Source organism: Hyla sarda, chromosome 5 (genome assembly GCF_029499605.1).
Source record: "Hyla sarda isolate aHylSar1 chromosome 5, aHylSar1.hap1, whole genome shotgun sequence".
Lineage (NCBI taxonomy): Eukaryota > Metazoa > Chordata > Amphibia > Anura > Hylidae > Hyla > Hyla sarda.
Window position 1 is genome coordinate 35,959,196 of NC_079193.1, and position 21,482 is coordinate 35,980,677.

The following is a 21,482-nucleotide window of genomic DNA, read 5'->3' on the forward strand; positions in this document are numbered from 1 at the left end:
TCTGCTCACATAGCATAATGCAAAGTCAGTGCATCAGTATTCCCTTCTCCCCTTCTCATCTATGGTAGTGTACTCTAAATATCATTTCCCAGCACAATGCCATCATGTTCAGTGTTTATGTAATTATTTACTTGCTGCCTACTGTTTCTTTTATGTATGCTCACAAAGGGATTACTGACAGGACTGGTGCAAGGATTTTTGTTACAGGCAAAGGTGCATTTTGGTGCATTTTTGGTACATACACACATACATCATACATACACACATCATGCATAAACCCTTAATACATACACGCAAATCATACATACACACACATCATATATACATACATACATAAACCTATCTTACACACATCTATCATACATAGACACATCATGCACACACACACATCATACACAATAATACATGCACACATAATACATATCTGTACACATCATACATACATCTAGCTTACACACATCTATCATTCATACACACATCATACATAACGACACATCACACACACACATCATACATTCATACATACAAACATCATACACACTTGCAATAATATATACACACAATACATACAGATTATATATATACATGCATATAGCTTATATACATCTATCATACATGCACACATCATACATACACACATCATACATACATTACATACATACACACATCATACATACACCTGCCGTCCCTCCCACATCATACATTACATATAGAGATGAGCGAACTTTTCAAAAATTCGATTCGGCCGATTCGCCAAATTTTCCCGAAAAGTTTGTTTCGATCCGAATTTATTTTCGGCGAATCGATGTTAAAAAAGGCTATTTCTAGCCTACATACAGCCTCTATAGGGGTATAGAACACTTTTCTGTGTCGTAAAACGCATATGGAGTGTGCTGGGGTAGTGAAATAATACTGTTATTCAGAATAGCATGCAGATTACCGGCATCGCTCTTAGAATCACTGCCGCACAGCAGCACAATGACAGAGCCTGGTGGTGGCATCAGTGTCAGGCGATCATATAGTGACTGAATGACATAGCGTGGACATAGCGTGGCAAGAGGAGACCATTTAGTGGCTGAATGGCACAGCGTGGAGTTGGCTGATGCACTAGTACACTACACACCAGGGCTTCACAATCCCCCCCCCCAAAAAAAAAACTACACAATATATGAAATTTTTGTCAAAGATTTCTCATTGGTTGCACCCGCTATCCAAAAGTTAGAAATTTCCAGACCCAGGCCCCACCTCTGCGGCATCAGTAACCCATATATTGCCTGTAGGACACAGACTGGAGTTGGCTGATGCACGAGTACACACCAGGGCTTCACAATCCCCCCTCCAAAATCATTACAATGAGACATTTATGTCAAAGATTTCTCATTGGTAGCACCCGCTATCCAAAAATTTGAAATTTCCAGAACCAGGCCCCACCCCTGTGGCATCAGTAACCCATATATTGCCTGCATGACACAGCCTGGAGTTGGCTGATGCAAGAATACACACCAGGGCTTCACAATCTCCCCCCCAAAAACCAACACAATATATGACATTTTTGTCAAAGATTTCTCATTGGTAGCACCCGCTATCCAAAAATTTTGAAATTTCCAGAACCAGGCCCCACCCCTGTGGCATCAGTAACCCATATATTGCCTGAAGGACACAGCCTGGAGTTGGCTGATGCACCAGTACACACCCGGGCTTCACAATCCCCTCCAAAAAACAACAACATTTTAGAAATTTTTTAAAGAAATACCTTTGTGTAAGAACAAGCACATATCCAACAGTTCACAAGACTCTATAATGCAGGACGGTGGACCACCCAAAGACATTCTTCTCAAAAATAATAAACCACACAATGTTTAACATTTTTTTTACAAAAACTAATTGAATATGTGTGTAAGCGCATCTGTCTCCAAAAGATCAGATCACCAGAGGACTTTTTTCGCCCAAAATGATGAAGCAGAGTTAATCCCTATCCGTGTTTTTTTTTTTTTTTCTTTCATTAAAAAATCACACGCAACAAGCGTTCCGTTGTGTAACGATTAGCATTCTGGAAAATTCAATTTTATTACTGATAAAATTATCAGTAAATAAAAAAAAAAACACTACCCAAGAGTGTTTAATTACCCCATACATTGCATCAGGAGCAGTCAAGAGTAGGCCTCAGCAGTACCCAAGAGGTTTCAATAACCCCCTACCTTTGCACGATCAATTGCGAGATCAAGCAATACCAGGTGTGTTATGCCCTCTGATTTCCGCGGCCGCAGGCGCGCTCCACTGAACGGATTAGCGTGTCTCTATCTTTCATCGACCATTGCTGGTAACCCGCTAACTCCCGGAAAGGTAATCTGCCGCGAAGCAGGTGGTCTCCCCCGGGCACGTTTGGCTCCAGAATTTCTACTACTGCCACACCACGCTGACTGCCAACCGTGCTACCGCCTTGCTGACTCAAGGGCAACCTGCAACTCTCTTCTCCCGATGATGAACCCCCTTCTCCTGAGATCGAGCAATAACAGGTGTGTTATGCCCTCAGATGTCCGGGGCCGCAGGCGCGCTCCACTGAACGGATTAGGGTGTGTCCATCTTTTTTTTGTAGCACCCGCAATCCAAAAATTTTAAATTCCCAGACCCAGGCCCCACCTCTGCGGCATCAGGAACCCATTTATTGCCTGAAGGACAAAGCCTGGAGTTGGCTGATGCACCAGTACACACAGGGCTTCACAATCCGCCCCAAAATCAACAAAATTGTATAACTTTTTTTTTTTATTTACAACTTTGTGTAAGCACAAGCGCATATCCAACATTTCAGAAGACTCTATAAGGCAGGACAGTGGACCACCCAAAGACTTTCTTCTCAAAAATAATGAACCACATAATTGTTGAATTTAAAAAAAAAATAAATTGAAATTCCTAGACCCAGGCCCCACCTCAGCTGCATCAGTAACCCATAGATTGCCTGAAAGACACAGCCTGGAGTTGGCTGATGCACGAGTACACACCCAGGCTTCACAATCCACCCCCAAAAAATGCAAATTTTTTTGAAATTGTCTGACAAAATACCTTTTTGTTAAAACAAGCGCATATACAGCAGTTCAGAAGACTCTATAATGCAGGATGGTGGACCACCCAAAGACATTCTTCTATAATATAATAAACCACACAATATGTTCAAATTTTTTTAAATAATTAAAATTCCAAGACCAAGGCCCCACCTCTGCTGCATCAGTAACCCATATATTGCCTAACGGACACAGACTGAAGTTGACTTATGCACGAGTACACACTACATACCTGTCACCCGGGCTTCACAATCCACCCAAAAAAACGCAAAATGTTATCAAAATTGTCTGACAAAATACCTTTTTTTTAAAAAACAAGTGCATATACAGCAGTTCAGAAGACTCTATAATGCAGGACGGTGGACCACCAAAAGACATTCTTCTATAATATAATAAACCACACAATATGTTAAATTTTTTTAAATAATTGAAATTCCAAGACCAAGGCCCCACCTCTGCTGCATCAGTAACCCATATATTGCCTAACAGAGACAGACTGGAGTTGACTGATGCACGAGTACACACTACACACCCGTCACCCAGGCTTCACAATCCACCCCAAAAAACCACAAAATTTTATCGAAATTGTCGGACAAAATACCTTTTTTTTTTTTTTTAAACAAGCGCATATACAGCAGTTCAGAAGACTCTATAATGCAGGATGGTGGACCACCCAAAGACATTCTTCTCAAAAGTAATAAACCACACAATGTTTGAAACTTGGTTAAAAAAAAATTATTACATGTGTGTAAGTGCATATGTCTCCAAAAAATCAGATAGCAAAAGGATTCTATTCGCCAAAAATGATTAAGCAGAGTTAATCCCTCTTCCTCTATTTTTATTTTTTTTTTCATTAAAAAATCACACGCAACAAGCGTTCCGTTGTGGAACGGTTAGCATCCCCCAAATTCAATTTTATTACTGATAAAATTACCAGTAAATTTAACAATAACACTACCCAAGAGTGTTTAATTACCCCATACATTGCACCAGGAGCAGTCAGGAGTAGGCCTCAGCAGTACCCAAGAGGCTTTAATAACCCCTTACCTTGCCCGATCAATTGCGAGATCGAGCAATAACAGGTGTGTTATGGCCTCAGATGTCCTGGGCCGCACTAGCGCTCCCCTGAACGGATTAGCGTCTCTCTATCTTTCAAGGACAGGTGCGTGTTGCACGCTGAAACCAGTTCGTGATAGGGATCTGTGATTGTAATTATTTAATCTTAAAATGAGGAATTACCAGTAAGTGAGGGTCAGAAGCTGGCGTTTATTAAGTCCCTGCCCTTTGTACACACCGCCCGCCGCTATAAGCGATTGGATTAGTTAGTGAGTTGGTTAGTGAGGTCCTCGGATCGGCCCAGGCGGGGTAGGAGAAGGCCCTGGCAGAGCGCCGAGAATTTAACGATCATTGTTGAAATTTGCATTAAGCATGTATTTAGCTACTGCTAAACATCCAAAAATGTAAGGCCCAAGGCCAGAGGCACCAGGGAGGCAAGTAGTTCCTGAAAGACACAGAATGAGTCTGGAGCATGCATTTGCAGTACCCCAGAGGTTTTCATAACCCCATACATTTAAAGATCAATGTTTACATTTGCATTAAGCATGTATTTAGCTACTGCTAAACTTCAAAAAATTATAGGCCCAAGGCCTGAGGCACCAGGGAGGCAAGTAGTTTGTGAAAGACACAGAATGAGTCTGGAGCAGTCATTCGCAGTACCCAAGAGGGTTTCATAACCCCTTACATTTAAAGATCAATGTTGACATTTGCATTAAGCATGTATTAAGCTACTGCTAAACTTCAAAAAATGATAGGCCCAAAGCCAGAAGCTTCAGTTTTCCCCATATTAGGAGCATAGTTGTCCCCCAGATTAGGCAGCATAGATGTCCCCCAGATTAGGACCATAGTTGTCCCCCAGATTAGGCAGCATAGATGTCACCCAGATTAGGAGCATACTTGTCCCTCAGATTAGGCAGCATAGTTGTCCCCCAATCAGCGCGGGCCGGTCAGAGCCAATCAAAGGGCCATATGTGTCAAGCGGGCCATACAATCCCCAGGTCTACCCCAGAGGGTTTCATAACCAACCACAATAGAGAAAATTTTGTTGTAGGAGCATGGTCAATCTACTCAGACCCAGCTGGAAATCCTGGCTGATCCATCCCTGATTCATCTTGACAAACGTCAGTCTCTCCACATTTTTAGTGGACAGACGAGTTCGCCTTGGGGTGACTATGGCCCCGGCCACACTAAACCCACCCTCTGATGGCACACTACTGGCCGCCGGGCAGGACAGCTTTTCCAGGGCAAACTCCGCTAGTTGCGGCCATATATCGAGTTTGGCTGCCCAGAAGTCCAGCGGATCTTCAATGGTTGTTGGCAGGGTCATGTCGAGGTAAGCCATCACCTGCTGGTTCAGGTCCTGCTCCATGTCCACCTGCTGCTGATGAGTAGCTTCACTATGCGGCTGAAGGAAGCTACTCATCAGCGACTGTAGACTCAGGCTGCTGCTGATAGAGCCGGTACTGCTCCTGCCACCCCTCCCAGCAGCCGTGGCAGTGGAAGGTGAGCGCAGAGGGCCCCCTGAGTCAGACCTGCGAGTGGATGGACCATGTGGCCGATAGGCATCGGCCAACCGACTACGTAGAAGCTCCCTGAAGTAGGTCAGTTTGTCCTCCCTCCCAGTGGGTGTAAAAAAGGCCCCCATTCTGGGCCGGTAGCGAGGGTCTAATAAGGTGGAGATCCAGAAGTCATTGCGCTGACGAATTTTGACAATTCAGGGGTCACTATGCAAGCAACTCAGCATGCATCGTGCCATTTGTGACAGTGACTCACTGGGACTACCTGCCTCCATCTCCACTGCATACTGCCACAGAGTGTCTGGGTCCTCTGTCTCGCCTCCCTCGTAATAACCCTCCAGCTCCTCTGGCTGCTCCTGCTCCTCCCCTCCTGTCCAATGACCAGAAACACAGGCCATCTCATCCACCGTAAACTGTGCTCCGCTCTGCCCCTCATCATCCTCCTCCAGTTCATCCCCCAAAGGACTCATGTAGCCTTCTGATGTAGGCGCAACCTCTCCATTGCCGTGACCAGCCATGTTTTCAATAATTTTTTGGAGTAAATGTAGGAGTGAAATTACGTCGTTCATGGCGTAATTCGAGCGACTAACAAAAAATGTGGCTTCCTCAAAGGGCCTCGGCAAACGGCAGGTGTCAGGTATGAGCTGCCACTCGTTCACCTTGAAGTTACACAGGGGAGTACTCCTATCTGCTTGTATCATCAAAAAATCCGTGATGGCTTTTCTTTGTTCGTATAGTCTGTCCAACATATGGAGGGTGGAATTCCAACGTGTGGCAACATCACAAATGAGACTATGTTGTGGGATACCGTTCTGACGCTGCAGCTCAAGCAAAGTGTGCTTGGCGGTGTACGAGTGGCTGAAGTGCATGCACAGTTTCCTTGCCATTGTCAGGACGTATTGCAAATGGGGTGAAGACTTGATGAACTTCTTGACAACCAGATTCAACACGTGTGCCATGCAGGGCGAATGGTTCACACTTCCTTGTCGCAGCACAGCCACAATGTTCTTCTCATTGTCGGTCACCATGGTTTCCATTTCCAGATTTCGTGGAGTAAGCCATACTCGGATTTCTTCCCTAATTAACTTCAGCAGTTCCTCCCCTGTGTGACTCCGTTCGCCAAGGCAAACCATGTAAAGGACGGCTTGAGACCGCTGTGCCCTACACACGTGGTACGATGAAGGGCCACCGAGATTTGGATGTGCAGTGGAGGCCGAGGACACGGGGGTGGAGGAGGAGGCGCACACTGTAAAAGGACCAACTGCCCTGGAGCGAGAGCGTGGAGGAGGAAGCGGTGTGACCTGGCCAAGTTGCTGCTGTGGCTGTGCAGGAACAACATTTACCCAGTGGGCCGTAAAAGACATGTATTGTCCCTGCCCGTAGTTACAGCTCCACACATCGGCACTGCCGTGCACTTTTGAACACACCGACAGGCTCAAGGACTGACTCACCTTCTCTTGTAACAAACTTATACAGGGCTGGTACTGCCTTCTTCGCAAAGAAATGACGGCTTGGGACTCTCCACCTCGGCTCGGCACAAGCCATCAATTCCCTGAAAGCTGCAGAGTCCACCAGTTGGAAAGGGAGGAACTGCAACACCAGCAACTTGGACAGGAGCACATTCAACTTCTGCGCCGTTGGATGAGTGGGCGCATACTGTTGTCTCTTGGACATGGCTTCGCCGATCGATTGTTGGCGGAATGGCTGACTATGAGCGGAGGAAGCAGGAGCACAAGAAGGATGGTTTGACACAATGCTCCCTTCGGCTGAGGTGGTGGAGCCTTGGCTGGATGACGGAGGGAGCGGATGGCCATTGGGTGATGCGGCAGGCTGGACCACTACCTCGGAGCCACGGTTATCCCAGGCCGCTTTATGGTGGCGAATCATGTGTTGACGCAGGGCCGTGGTGCAGAGATTGGGACTCTGGCCACGCTTCACTTTCTGCCAACAGATTTTGCATATGACTACGCTAAGGTCCTCCGGATTCTTTATGAAGAACAACCACACCGCAGAGTAGCTGATTTTCCCACCCGCAGTCCGCACTATTTCACTGCTATTGGCGCCGTCTCCAGGAACCCCTGTTCCACTACCTCCCTGAATGGTAGCTTGCCGCGAAGTAGGTGGTCTCCCCCTGGCACGTTTGGCTCCTGAATTTCCACCACCACGCTGATTGCCAACCGTGCTACCGCCTTGCTGCCTCATAGACAAAGAGCAAATCTCTTCTCCTGATGATGATGAAGCCCCGGCTTCTGCACCTGGCTCCCAATTGCGATCGGCTTCATCATCATCAAAAGATGTGTGCACGTCACTGATGTCCTCCTCGTGTTCCACAACAGTGTCTGCCTCAGGACCCTGAGCAATTGAAACACCGCCTCCCACGTCACTCTCCGCATCACTACTTGGCCGCCTTGCGGAGCAAGGGACGCATGTCTCCTCACATTAGATGCTGACTGTCCTCTATTACATCGTCCTCGCTAAATAGTGGAGCTGAACCCAAAGCATGAGATACTTCTTTGGGAGAGGTAACAGCATAGGACAAAGGCAATGGGATTACAGGGACTGCTCCCGGGCCATGCCAACTGAAGGTTGTGTCTGAGGAACCCGCCGACTCTTGACTGGGGTTGTCAGATGTCGCTTGTGATGATGGGGATGAGTGTGCAAACCAATTGACGAGGAGAGATGGGTCGACGACACGACCGCTGGGTGTTAATGGGAGCTCAGGCCCATTGCTGCGACTCCTGCTGCCACTCGCCCCAAGTCTGCTGCCAACTCTGCCTGACTTATGTAGGCCTCTGCCTCTTCTCTGTGCACGTCCTGGCACTTCCCTGCCTGACATACTTAGTGCGTTGATGAGAGTATAGAACAGCAGCAGGCGATTACTTACGGCTGTTCTTTCAAAGTATATAAGCCCTAGACAGAATAACAGTTACTAAATAGTACACTCCTTTGTTGTATGTATGCCCTTTGCAATGATAAGCGCACTGTTAAGCGTATTTACACGCAGAAAAAAAACTCTTTTTTTGTTGTATACACCAGCCAGTGTATACTGATGTGTGGAATAGCACTGAATTTAGCACCGAGACAGAAATACAGGTACTAAATAGTACACTACTTGGTTGTATGTATGCCCTTTGCAATGATGAGCGCACTTTTAAGCGTATTTGTACGCAGGAAAAACTTTTTTTTTCTTTAATACACCGGCAGGTGTATAACGTGTGGTATAACACTTAATTTAGCACAGATACAGTAAAAAAGGTGGTAAATGGTACGCTATTTGCTTGAATTTAGGCCCTTTGCAATGATAAAGCCACTAAAAAAGCGTGTTTTTACGCAGGAAAACCTTTTTTTTTCTTTAATACACCGGCAGGTGTATAACATGTGGTATAACACTTAATTTAGCACAGAGACAGAAAAAAAGGCAGTATATGGCAGGCTATTTGCTTGTATGTAGGCCCTTTGCAATGATAAGGCCACTGAAAAAGCGTATTTGTACTCAGGAAAAACTTTTTTTTCTTTAATACACCGGCAGGTGTATAACGTGTGGTATAACACTGAATTTAGCACAGAGACAGAGTAACAGGTGAAAAATGGTAAAAAGGCACTAAAGTCCACACTAATATGACTTATTTCTGAACAGCAGCAGGACCCAACAGTGCAGCACCACCAAAAAAAATCCAGGGATTAAACCCTAAATTGCACTCTGTCACACAATTCTGAGCAGCAGAAGATTTGTGGAGCAAAAAAAAAACTCAATAGAGCTGAAAAATGAGATAAGATGCTTCAGAAAGTTCAGGCAGCTTGGAGATCTGTATGAGGCAGCTGACAGCTATCTGCCCCTCTCTGCTGCAATGCTCAATAACGTGAATAGGAGGTTTAGCAATCAATGATCCTTCTCAGTGTAACAGCACAGCACTCTGCACTCCTGCCTTTCCCTAATGCTGATGTGACTAGCAGTTGCAGTGTAACGCTGTGGTATGAGCTATTCACACACACACAGTCCCGTCCTCTACATCTGAGTGCATAGATTAAATGAAGTGAGGCAAGATGGCCACCGATTATATAGGGGTTGTGACATCACAGGGGTCAGTGAATACTGATAGGCTGCATCTCACATGTGGTTCAGGGTCAGCCCGCCTACCTTCATTCCCGCCGCTGTTTCCCGCCCTCCCATAATCCCCTGCCCCATGTGTTCACATGTGGATCCACCATCTTAGCTCTACAATAGCCTGGAACGCTGTAAAATGGAGTTTAATGAAGCGATTCATGCTATAGAATCGCGGCAATATTCGTATTCGTTGCGAATCGGATTTTTCATGAAATTCGTAACGAATTCGGGTTCGTCAAGTTCGATTCGCTCATCTCTAGTCAGGTCAATAAACTTCACTCATGATCCACCTACATTGGAGTGATGCGGAATCTTTTCATTGGTGTAGATAGATAGATAGATATGAGAGATAGATAGATATGATAGATAGATAGATAGATAGATAGATAGATAGATAGATAGATAGATTGATTGATAGATGGGAGATTGATAGGAGATTGATTGATAGATAGATGTGAGATTGATAGATAATTATGAGATAGATATGAGATAGATAGATAGATAAATAAAATAGTTTATTGTACTGTATATACTTAATGCTATTGTATAAAAGTCTATTCCACATAATAAATTCAATAGATCAACATTAGGTACAGAAGGACGTACCCCGCGTGAGATTTATATCCTATGATTCTTAAATAATGTATATAAAAGTCAAGTGTATATTTCCTAAGAGTAAGGGAAAAAATACAAGTGTGAGGAGAAGAGGAAATATATAAAAATGAGGTTATAGGGCAACACGATCGAGTATCATCAGGAATATGAAGGTCGGTAAGTTCACGTAACAACAAAAGGTGTCTAGATTGTGTTTATATCACCCGCCAATGAATAAAGCGCGATGTGAGAGACTTAAAGGATGATTAAAAACAAGAGCAAAAGGTGAGAAAGACTCTTCAGTCCATAGAAAAACAAATAATCTTCCTTTGTTCCATTGCATCATTTTAGGCTACAGCTTACTAGAATATCATAACAAGTCATCAGATTCTGGATGTAACCTATTAATAACCTCTGACCTTCTGCTCTTTGTCTTCATTATTAACAATCATCTGATCTTCATTATTTCCGACATTCTACAGAAAAATATAATAATGATGGCGCCCAACACATATACAATGTATGTTGTCAGGACTTGTCCTCCACAGCTTCTTCTCTAGAGCACAAGAGGTTGTTAAAGGCAGAGAAGATGGGCAAAATATGGAATTGTTTAGGGCCGTGGTCTCCAAACTTTGGACCTCCAGCTGTTGCAAAACTACAACTTCCAGCTGGAAGTTGTAGTTTTGCAACAGCTGGAGGTCCAAAGTTTGAAGACCACTGGTTTAGGAAGAAGAAATATATATGTTTTTCCAGAGCATCTCTTAATACTAAAAACAAACTAAAGTTTTTTGTGTATTCTTTGTATATAACAAGCACCAAGCAAACAAATTGTCAATTATTATATTATTTTTTAATTATGAATGTATATTATCATTCTTATAACTTTTTATAATTTTTTTCCAGTTTCTTGGTAAAAAAAAAAAAAAAAGAAGTAGCAATTATGAATGTTTTTTTTTTTGTTTTTTTTTCATATTTAAGGTGATAGACCGAGTTGGGATATAGGGATAGCAAATGGAAAGGGGTGACCTGGGAGTATCCACCACCATGGAGACCTTAGAAACTACCTCTATTCATCTTACCTTATAGGCATTTTGTAATTCTAGCTGGTTCCACATTATTGACATACAGGGCTCCATGCTGAGAGGGGGTTATGGAGGGGAGGAGGCATCCCGCTGCCAGAATCGGTTGGCCACTCTGACTGTTGAACAGAAATAGAAAAAAACTGTGATCTAAGTTTACAAGATACAGGCTAAGAAAGCAAACGTATGGTATGTTCAATCTCCCTATGTCCTAAATGATGGTGCCTGCACCTCTGTACCTTCTATAGAGGTGAAAGGTGTATTTTAAAGTGTACATGTTACATTAAAAACAAATACTCCAGGTTTTTTAACTGGTGCTGATCCTGTCTGTGTGCTTAAATCCTAGTTTTCATCACTTTTATGGCTCCCTATTCCCTTGTTTATGCTGCTTCATTGCATGCAGTTCACAGAGGAGGAGGGGGTGTCTCCCCTTACTTGCCCTCACATCTCATGTGGGAACTTTCTCCCTCACTACTCAGAGCTGACAACTGGATGCTCTGTGCACTAAGGCTTTGTGATACACCCATGGCTCAAACAGCAGGCTGATTGACAAGCTAGAAGTCTGCACAGAGCCCTGCTTAACCCCCCCCCCCCCCCCACACACACACACACACACACACACTCTTCCTGTAGTTTGTCTCTGCATATAGACACACAGGCAATAGCTGCCAGGACAAGACAGTGTTCTGGACAGTGGAGGGACCCCTAGTGGTAAGAAGTGTGCAGCATTTTCTTACCAAAAATATACCCGGGTAGTGTCTGGGCCACAATGCAAAATCTGTAACTGGGCCCTTGTCTACCATGAGCCATTCATGTTATGGGTGTCTTCTTATGGGACCTTGAGGCCCCTCAGTCACAGGACCCCAGGGAGACTGCTACCTCCTCACCCTCTAAAGTTGTGTCCCTGCACATTTTTTAACCAATATATCTTACAAATGTAAATACATATAATGTTATTATCTATACTATATAAAAAGTTTTTTCCAATGACATTGCCCATTAAAGGAAATTATAAAATTTTCTAATTAGTTTTCTTAGGGGCTTTCTGCTGTTCTTTTTTACATTAGTTGTATTAGTTTTTTTTTAATTTTTTATACAGGACCACCAAAGAATTTTCAAGACGGTATTAAAGCTTGTCTAGTTACCTTTGAAGCGTCTCTTATAGTCATATAATAAATGCCACTTAAATCTGCAAGAACCATCTGGATCATTTATATGATCAATGCCTAATGGATTCCAATCTTCCTGTAGATGTGTCTCTCCTACACTTAGATCCATTTTAAGCACTTTGATATCAGAGCGATTCTGCCGAGTGCTTAAAATAAAATATTTTATAATCTGATTTTATGGATGGCATAAAAGATATATTTAATTTAATGCGGGTCACCTCCATTTTGAATCCATTTTCATTCATCAAGATAAGATTTCGTATGAAATGATGTCCTGTTTATCTGAAACCATTAGACGGAATACCCCCTTCACTTATACAGTAGCATTTGCTTTTATGCTGTGTGTCCTCCAGATGAGCACTTTCCTTCATTTAGTTAGGAGCTTATTTAGCTAATGATAAAGTTTCTACATACATCCCGTGTGATGCAGTATTTTCCATATCCAAAGGAAAGCGGATAAGTGTCAGATAGCAGAGGGTTAAACGGCTGGGCCCCCATGATATCCTGCACTGCACTCCGGCTCTCCCCAGAAACGGGGAGCGTGTCGACCCCCGCACAAAGTGGCGGTTGGCACACCCACTCCATGTATCTCTATGGGAGAGCTGGAGATACAACATTCAGGTACATTCAGGCTCTCTCACAGAGATACATGGAAAGGGCGTGTCCTCCATGGTAAACACACTCTGTTCCTGGGGGGAGCTGAGATGCCGTGCAGGAGAACGTGGGGTGGGGGGGCAGAGGGCGGATCCCCCGAAATCTGACACTTATCCCTTTTCCTTTGGAAAATGAATACGTTTTACTGCACTAGAGTACTACTTTAAAATTACCATACTATTTGTAGTGGTGGTACAAGGTATTGCAGCATTGTCTCATTTAAAGGGGTACTCCGTTCCCTTGCTTTCGGAGCTCCGCTCCCCAGCTTCCGGAAGTTATTGTTCCGAACGATGTGTATGTGTTCACATCATGAGGGGCGAACCTGAACGCGGAACCCCGCACACACATCATTCAGAACAATAACTTCCGGACGCTGGGGAGCGGAGCTCCGAAAGCAAGGGAACGGAGTACCCCTTTAAGTGAATGGGATAGTCCATCAATTTGTTGTCCTTAAACAGACAACTTTCATCTCCTTTTTTGTCCTTGTCTTCTAAGAGCAATAAGTCTTTAATTTTTCTTTGAAAGAGAGCTTTTAAGCCTAAGCTATTTCACTTTTTAAAGGTTTATTCCAGTGCAAAAAATTGTATTTAAATAAGACAATCACCAAAAGATATATAACTTACTAAATAGTGTAATCACACATTTTACTGGCTTCCATGGGTTTTTGCATGATTTTCCCCTGACAGGAAGTTCCTTTCTCTTGAGACAACTCATGATCCTCTGCTGTCTCAAGAGGCTTGAATGGATCTTGTATCTGAGCTCTAACCCTAAGCTCTAGTGATGTCATCACCTCTGGCCAACACCTCCAGCCTATATCCCCATCTGTCTCTCACATACACACATATCTTTTATGGGACATTTCGATTGTGTTCACATGGTGCAGTTTTTAATACATTTCAGCCAAAATTTTTCCAAAATCATGGTCAAAATGGCATTGTTTTACCATAAATATTTTCCACAATCATGTCCTTTAGTAGGGTTTCCATTAATTTCCCCACTATTGATGTCAGGCTTACTGGCCTATAGTTGCCTGATTCCCCCTATTACCTTTCTTGTAAATGGGCACAACATTCTAATTTCCAATCTTCTAGGATGACTTTTGTTACCAGTAATTGGTTAAATAAATCTGTTAATGGTTTTGCTAATACACCACTCAGCTCTCTAAATAAACTGTTAATGGGTTTTCTAGTACAGACAGCTAGCTAAGCTCTTTTTATAACGTTTGGTGTATCCCATCAGGCTCCTGTGACTTATTTGTCTTAACTTTAGACAGCTGACTTCTCCTCCTCTAACCTCTTCCTCCCTAACTTAAGGTACTTTTCCATCATTTTCTTCTGTGATAACTGAACAGAATAATTTATTGAGGCAGTTAGCTAGTCCTTTATCCTCTTCTACATACCTTCCTTTGTTTTTAGTTTAGTTATTCCTTGTTTTAATTTCCTATTTTTATTTATATATATGAAGAATGTCTTATCTCCTTTTTTCTCTGACTGGGCTAGTTCTCTCTTCTGCTTATGCTTTAGAAGCTCTTGCTTGGCCTTGTCACGATTCGGCTTACAGGTTGTGGATCCACTGTGTCAGCGAGGGATTGGCGTGGACCGTGCTGGTGGACCGGTTCTAAGAGGCTACTGGTGTTCACCAGAGCCCGCCGCAAAGCGGGATGGTCTTGCTGCGGCAGTAGCAACCAGGTCGTATCCACTAGCAACGGCTCAACCTCGCTGACTGCTGAGAAGGCGTGGGACAGAAGGACTAGGCAGAGGCAAGGTCAGACATAGCAGAAGGTCGGGGCAGGCGGCAAGGTTCGTAGTCAAGATGGATAGCAGGAGTTCAGGTAACACAGGCTTTGGACAACACTAAACGCTATCACTGGCACAAGGCAACAAGATCCGGCAAGGGAGTGCAGGGGAAGTGATGTGATATAGCCAGGGAACAGGTGGAAGCTAATTAAGCTAATTGGGCCAGGCACCAATCATTGGTGCACTGGCCCTTTAAGTCTCAGAGAGCTGGCGCGCGCGCGCCCTAGAGAGCGGAGCCGCGCGCGCCAGCAGATGACAGCCGGGGACCGGGACGGGTAAGTGACTGGGGATGCGATTCGCGAGCGGGCGCGTCCCGCTATGCGAATCGCATCCCCGCCGGCAAAGTCAGTGCAGCGCTCCCGGTCAGCGGGTCTGACCGGGGCGCTGCAGGGAGAGAGACGCCGTGAGCGCTCCGGGGAGGAGCAGGGACCCGGAGCGCTCGGCGTAACAGTACCCCCCCCCTTAGGTCTCCCCCTTTCTTTGTCCGACAACTGCTTTACCTGGGACGAGGACACCGGGAGTGAATGGAGGGTTTCCTCAAAGGCAGGCAGTACAGCAGGAGTGGGAATGGGGAGGGAGGGCAGAGGGTGAAGCTTGGCACGGGGCAGAGTGTCACCAGGACGGGGGCCATGAGGAGGCACTGAGGCTTGCCTGACGGGACTGGGAGGGGGGGAGAGGCATTTCTTATGGCAAGCAGAGTCCCAGTTCTTGATCTCCCCGGTGGTCCAGTCAAGGGTGGGAGAATGAAGCCGGAGCCATGGCAGACCGAGGAGGACCTCAGAGGTGCAGTTAGAAAGGACAAAAAATTCAATCAATTCGTGATGGGGTCCAATGCACATTAAGAGGGGTTTAGTGCGGTAACGCACGGTGCAATCCAATCTAACTCCGTTGACCGCGGAAATGTAGAGCGGCTTGACGAGACGGGTCACCGGGATGCAGAATTCATTCACAAAAGAATCCAGAATAAAATTCCCAGAGGCACCAGAGTCCAAGCAAGCCACGGCTGAGAGGGAGGAGTTGGCAGAAGGAGAAATCCGCACGGGCACCGTGAGACGTGGAGAAGAAGACTTCGAACCAAGAGACGCCACACCCACGTGAGCTGGGTGCGTGCGTGCGTTTCCTAGACGTGGAGGACGAATAGGGCAATCCACCAAGAAATGCTCGGTACTGGCACAGTACAGACAAAGATTTTCTTCCCTACGGCGATTCCTCTCTTCCTGGGTCAGGCGAGACCGATCCACTTGCATGGCCTCCTCGGCGGGAGGCCCAGGCGTAGATTGCAAAGGATACTGTGGGAGAGGTGCCCAGAGATCTAAGTCTTTTTCCTGGCGGAGCTCCTGATGTCTCTCAGAAAAACGCATGTCAATGCGGGTGGCCAAATGGATAAGTTCTTGCAGGTTGGCAGGAATCACTCGTGCGGCCAGCACATCCTTGATGCTAATGGATAGGCCTTTTTTAAAGGTCGCGCAGAGAGCCTCATTATTCCAAGATAATTCGGAAGCAAGAGTACGAAATTGGATGGCGTACTCGCCTACTGAAGAATTACCCTGGACCAGGTTCAGCAGGGCAGTCTCGGCAGAAGAAGCTCGGGCTGGTTCCTCGAAGACACTACGGACTTCAGCGAAGAAGGACTGGACTGTGGCTGTGGCAGGATCATTGCAGTCCCAGAGCTGTGTGGCCCAAGACAAGGCCTTTCCTGAAAGAAGGCTCACTACGAATGCCACCTTAGACCGTTCTGTTGGAAACAAGTCCGACAACATCTCCATATGCAGGGAACATTGAGAGTCCCCATCAAATTTGTCCGGCAGGGACAAGCGGAGGCTAGGAGCGGCCACTCGCTGCGGAGGAGGTGCAGGAGCTGGCGGAGGAGATGGTTGCTGCTGTAGCAGAGGCAGAAGTTGCTGTAATGTGGCGGTCAACTGCAACAGCTGCTGTCCTTGTTGGGCAATTTGCTGCGATTGCTGAGCGACCACCGTAGTAAGGTCAGCGAGACTTGGCAGCGGCACCTCAGCGGGATCCATGGCCGGATCTACTGTCACGATTCGGCTTACAGGTTGTGGATCCACTGTGTCAGCGAGGGATTGGCGTGGACCGTGCTGGTGAACCGGTTCTAAGAGGCTACTGGTGTTCACCAGAGCCCGCCGCAAAGCGGGATGGTCTTGCTGCGGCAGTAGCAACCAGGTCGTATCCACTAGCAACGGCTCAACCTCGCTGACTGCTGAGAAGGCGTGGGACAGAAGGACTAGGCAGAGGCAAGGTCAGACGTAGCAGAAGGTCGGGGCAGGCGGCAAGGTTCGTAGTCAAGATGGATAGCAGGAGTTCAGGTAACACAGGCTTTGGACAACACTAAACGCTATCACTGGCACAAGGCAACAAGATCCGGCAAGGGAGTGCAGGGGAAGTGATGTGATATAGCCAGGGAACAGGTGGAAGCTAATTAAGCTAATTGGGCCAGGCACCAATCATTGGTGCACTGGCCCTTTAAGTCTCAGAGAGCTGGCGCGCGCGCGCCCTAGAGAGCGGAGCCGCGCGCGCCAGCAGATGACAGCCGGGGACCGGGACGGGTAAGTGACTTGGGATGCGATTCGCGAGTGGGCGCGTCCCGCTATGCGAATCGCATCCCCGCCGGCAAAGTCAGTGCAGCGCTCCCGGTCAGCGGGTCTGACCGGGGCGCTGCAGGGAGAGAGACGCCGGGGAGGAGCAGGGACCCGGAGCGCTCGGCGTAACAGGCCTCTTTCTTTCTAATCTTATACATTTCCCTATCTTCATTCCTGTGTTTTTTTTTTTTTATACAATTTCTAAATGCTTGCTTTTTTGTTTATTTATGATTTTGGCCACTTCTGTGGAGTACCAAATTTTGCTTTAACTGACAATGCAATTATTTGTTGCATTTAATAATGAATCTTTTAAGTAGTCCCATTTCTCCAAGAATCCATTTAAACTATTCCAGTCTGATAGGGACTCATTTACACTAAGCTCATTTTAGAAAAGTAATTTTTTTCTAAAATCTTCAACTTTTGTTTTTGTGTGGTGTGACTCAGTGACACAGCACACAAAAAATAAAGTTTTAGATTTCCACACGGACTGGTGATCACTAGATAAAAAGCTTTCACCTACAGTAATATCATATGCCAAATCCCCATTTGTAAATACTAAATATAAAATGACATCCTTCCGGTTTGGCTCCTCAATTACTTGTTTTACAGATACACCTTATTAGGAAATTTAGAATATTTGTAGTCCTGGCAGAACTAGCTATTTTGGTTTTCCAATTTATATCAGGAAGATTAAAGTCTCCCATAATGATAACTTCCCCTTTCAATGTCATTTTAGCTATTTCCTCAACTAGTGGATGATCTAATTCTTTTACTCGGCCAGGCGGTCTATGTATCACATCTACACAAGTTACTGCATGATTATCAAACTGCAATATAACCCAAATTGACTGTAAATTTATATTACTAACTTGTATTAGGTTAGATTTTTATGCCTTCTTTCACATACAGACCCCCCTCCCCTTTTCTTTCCTTCTCTGTTCTGCTATATAAAGAGTACCCCGGTATTGTTATATCCCAGTCATTACTCTCATCAAAGAATGTCTTAGTAACAGCCACTAAATCTACATTTTCAGATGCCATTAATGACTTAAGTTCATTGATCTTATTCCCTAAACTGCAAGAATTTGTAGAAAAGACTCTCTGCTTGTCATTTCGTAACCTATGTACTTATCATTCTAAAGGTTATGCACAGGCAGAACTGCAGAAATTGAAACAGTGGATGCAAACTCCCATAGATCATTACCAAGCGTGTGAAAGCTTCCTTCACCTCTAAAACCTCATTGCAAGCCAGATTGTTTGTCCCTAGATAGACAAGAACATCCACTTCCCCTTCCTGCTTTGCTTGCTTAACAATATTAAGAATATTTCTCTTATCTCTGCTAGCAGTAGCACCAGGGAGATATCTCACAAAACCATTTTCCTTAAACTCCACACCTCTTATGATAGAATCATTCAGAGTAGCTATCCTCCAGAAATACTTAGTGGAGATAGGCAACCCCTTAATGACCACGGACGTAAATGTACATCCTGATTTGGCGGTACTTCACGCACCAGGACGTACATTTACGTCCTGTGTATGACCGCGAGCATCGAAGCGCTGCTCACGTCATACACGGCAGGTTCCACCGGTAATGACCGACATCCACGATCGAGCGGATGTCCGCCATTAACCCCTCAGATGCCGTGATCAGTACATGGTAACATAGTTCGTAAGGTTGAAAAAAGACCAGAGTCCATCTAGTTCAACCTATATCCCTAATGAGTCCCTACTGAGTTGATCCAGGGGAATGCAAAAAACCCTCATACTAGAGGTAAAAATTCCTTCCCGACTCCAATATGACAATCAGAATAAATCTCCGTATCAATATGCTGTCTCTAAATATCTAGTATACATAACCAGCGATGTTATTATTTTCCAAAAAAGCATCCAGACCGCTTTTGAACTCTTTTACAGAGTTCACCATGACCACCTCCTCCGGCAGAGAATTCCACAGGCTCACTGCTCTTACAGTAAAGAACACCCGTCTGTGCTGGTGTAGAAACCTTCTTTCCTCTAAACGTAGAGGATGCCCCCTTGTTATATATACAGTCCTGGGTATAAATAGATCATGGGAGAGATCTCTGTATGGCCCCCTTATATATTTATACATAGTTATTAGGTCTCCCCTAAGCCTCCTTTACTCTAAACTAACCCCAATTCTGATAATCTTTCGGGGTACTGTAGTCCTCCCATTCCCCATATTACTCTGGTTGCCCGTCTTTGAACCCTCTCCAGCTTCACTATATCTTTCTTGTATACTGGTGCCCAGTACTGTACACAGTATTCTATGTGTGGTCTGACTAGTGATTTGTACAGCGGTAGAATTATTTCCTTGTCGTGGGCACCTATGCCCCTATTGATGCACCCCATGATTTTATTTGCCTTGGCAGCAACTGCCCGACACTGGTCACTACAGCTAAGTTTACTATTAACTAAGACCCCTAAGTCCTTTTCCACGTATATATAACCCTGTCTCAGATTTTTCCTCCCCATGTGCATTACCTTACATTTATAAGTGTTGAACCTCATCTGCCACTTCTCAGCCCAAACCCCCAATCTATCCAGATCCATTTGTAACAGTGCACTGTCCTCTATTGGTTTTACCGCTTTACAGAGTTTAGTATCATCTGTAAAGATTGCTACTTTACTATTCAACCCCTCTACAAGGTAATTAATAAATATATTAAATAGAACAGCACCCAAGACTGACCCCTGTGGTACCCCACTAGTAACAGTCACCCAATCAGAATAAGTACCATTAATAACCTCCCTCTGTTTCCTATCGCTGAGCCAGTTACTTACCAACTTACACACATTTTCCCCCAGCCCAATCCTTCTTATTTTATGCACCAATCTTTTATGTGGCACTGTATCAAATGCTTTGGAAAAATTCAGATATACGACATCCAGTGATTGCCCTTGATCCAGTCTGATTAGGTTAGTTTGACAGGACCGATCCCTCATAAAGCCATGCTGATAAGGAGTCATACAGATCATGGTATCTGCGGCATTGCGCATGTTAAAATAGATGATCGGATCGCCCCGCAGCGCTGCCGCAGTGATCCGATCATCTGTAATGGTGGACGGAGGTCCCCTCACCTGCTTCTGTCCGTCTCCCGGTGTCTCCTGCTCTGGTCTGAGATCGAGCAGAGCAGGAGATAGCCAAAAATACTGATCAGTGTTATGTCCTATGCATAGCACTGAACAGTATTAGCAATCAAATGATTGCTACAGATAGTCCCCTATGGGGACATAAAAAGTGTAAAAAAAAAAAATTTTGAAAAATGTAAAAATAAAAAGTAAAAAAAGGTAAAAAAGTCCCCTCCCCAATAAAAATGAAAATTGTCCGCTTTTCCCATTTTACCCCCAAAAAGCATATTTTTTTATAAACATATTTGGTATCGCCGTGTGCATAAATGTCCGAAATATCAAAATATAATGTTAATGATCCCGTACGGTGAACGGTGTAAACGTAAAAAATAAAAAAAAATTCAAAAATGCTGCTTTTTTGTCACATTTTATTCCCAAAAAATTTATAAAAAATGATATAAATGTTTTACATATGCAAATGTGGTAGTGATGAAAAGTAGGGATGACGGTGAAAAAAATAAAAATTATAGGTGGTCAAAATCGGGTGATTTTAGATTACTGATTTTGTACAAAAAGTTTTAGATATTTTTTTAAACTGTACAAAAATATAAAAGTATCTAGCCATGGGTATCATTTTAATCGTATTGACAGAATAAAGAACACATGTCATGTCATTTTTACCATAAATTGTGCAGTGTGAAAAACAAAACCCTCCAAAATGTGCAAAATTGTGGTTTTCATTTAAATTTCCTTCCTAAAAAAAAT

The 21,482-nt window shown here is 44.5% G+C and overlaps 1 long non-coding RNA gene across 1 annotated transcript in view; it reads right to left on the reverse strand.

Annotated features, from left to right (window-relative positions):
* Positions 1-21,482, reverse strand: part of LOC130273063 (uncharacterized) — a 224,993-nt gene that overhangs the window by 97,374 nt on the left and 106,137 nt on the right. The window contains exon 4 of the long non-coding RNA XR_008843859.1: positions 11,411-11,529. This is a non-coding gene — a long non-coding RNA (uncharacterized LOC130273063). The remainder of the gene's footprint in view (positions 1-11,410; positions 11,530-21,482) is intronic.